At 40.7% G+C, this 1,623-nt stretch overlaps 1 long non-coding RNA gene across 1 annotated transcript; it reads right to left on the reverse strand.

The window, feature by feature from the left end:
• Positions 1-228: 228 nt before the first annotated feature.
• On the reverse strand, positions 229-1,381 carry LOC138853100 (uncharacterized). The gene is made up of 2 exons (XR_011392336.1): positions 636-1,381; positions 229-483 (listed from the first exon to the last, which is right to left on the reverse strand). It is a non-coding gene; the product is annotated as an uncharacterized lncRNA (long non-coding RNA).
• Between the last annotated feature and the right edge of the window lie 242 nt (positions 1,382-1,623).

A 1,623-nucleotide genomic window follows, 5' to 3' on the forward strand; every position in this document is an offset into this window, starting at 1 on the left:
CTTCCTAATTTGTGGTGTACATAATCTGTTAAATGCACCCCGTTCAACTTGGGAAACCCTGCAATTGGGGTATAATGGAGGATTTTTTCGTGTGTATTCGTGCAGGTTGTCAGTGGAACGCCTTCCAACTGAACAAAAGAAACTAATGGAAAAATAAATAAATAAAGAAATGATTTAAGGAAAAACAAGATAAAATGATTGAGAATTTTACTTAAAATTTAAATATAATAAAAAAAATATGGCCTTCAATTCAGGTAGTTGGGTAGGAGTAGGTATGGCCCTAGATAGTTCCTCTGATGTTATTTATGTAGGTTATCCTGGGCAGATGGTAATCCGATGTTCTGGAATCTCCTACCACTTGGATGGAGCACAAGTAGTATAGGTAAGGGCCGGTAGTTGTAGAATAATGTTAATAAGTATTATTAACACACGTCTTGCCCCTTTATCTGGCGTCTATCCTGGAAGACCACGCCAGGAACAGAGCTGACAAATAAGAGAAAATAAAACTGGTTACCCATAGTCATGATAATATAACATCTAAGAAAGAAAAAGAATGATAAAGGCCAAAATCATTACTGGTAACCAGCAAACACTAGAAAAGAACAAACAGTAATACTCCTGGTAGATCACCCTACCTGATTAGGAGAAGAGTGGAGGCGAAGTGACTCTCCAAACTTCCATCCACACCAGGTAAGGTCAATATTACCAGGAGTAGAAACTTTAACAAATCGGACACCAGGAACTAGTTTTGCCCCAGCCCGCCAGAGAGGGGGGGGTGTGTGCGCGCGCAACGTAACTCTCTAATGGTTCCTGGTTGCCCGAACAACCTTAACCCCACTTACACCTACTTTTCCCTCACACAGGTGGATGTACGTATTCATGCAGGTGGGGATGCAAGCACTCGCGCACACGCGACAAGAATAATAATACAGAAAGAGGCCGGTGAGAAAAAGATTTTGGTGTTATTGTGTTCCTCTATAGAGATATAGAGCAAGACAGAGGCGGACACACAATAAAGAAATGAAAATATAGAAACAGACACTATAGGAATGAAATTTTAAGACTGCTGCAAAAGGATAAACAATGAATAGCCTACTGGGTTTTTCGCTTATTCGCCAGTTCAATAGTAGGGAAGCGGCTATGTTATATCACACAGGGACGTGTATACAAGAAAGTGGCCTTCCACTGCGCCATCTCCATTTTCCTATGGACCTATAGCAGAAAAGGACAACGGTGACCACTGACTTCCAGGTGATTTCCCGGTTAACAGAAGGGATGATCACCGCTCTTTCTAGCTGAAATATGCTTCAGTTATTTCTTTTCTATTACGCAGAAGTCGTACACCAGTTGTGTGCAGTTACTCTGCTCTGTATGATAGTTATATTGGAGGAACAAAAGCTAGCAAAATTTCTCCATCATATTCCAGTGCACAGATTGGGTTATGTAAAATAGGAAACGGAATCTGTCAGCTCAAGCTGGGGGATTTTACCAGGAAAATGAGGATGTCTTCACTCTAGTGAAGGAATGGTGAGGACACTAACAATATGTTGATACTTGGGGGAAAAAACACACATGGAGAAAAGTCCCTTATAAGTAAAACGTTTCGCCCAATGTTTATAAATA

The sequence above is a fragment of the Cherax quadricarinatus genome, chromosome 22 (assembly GCF_038502225.1).
Source record: "Cherax quadricarinatus isolate ZL_2023a chromosome 22, ASM3850222v1, whole genome shotgun sequence".
Taxonomy (NCBI): domain Eukaryota; kingdom Metazoa; phylum Arthropoda; class Malacostraca; order Decapoda; family Parastacidae; genus Cherax; species Cherax quadricarinatus.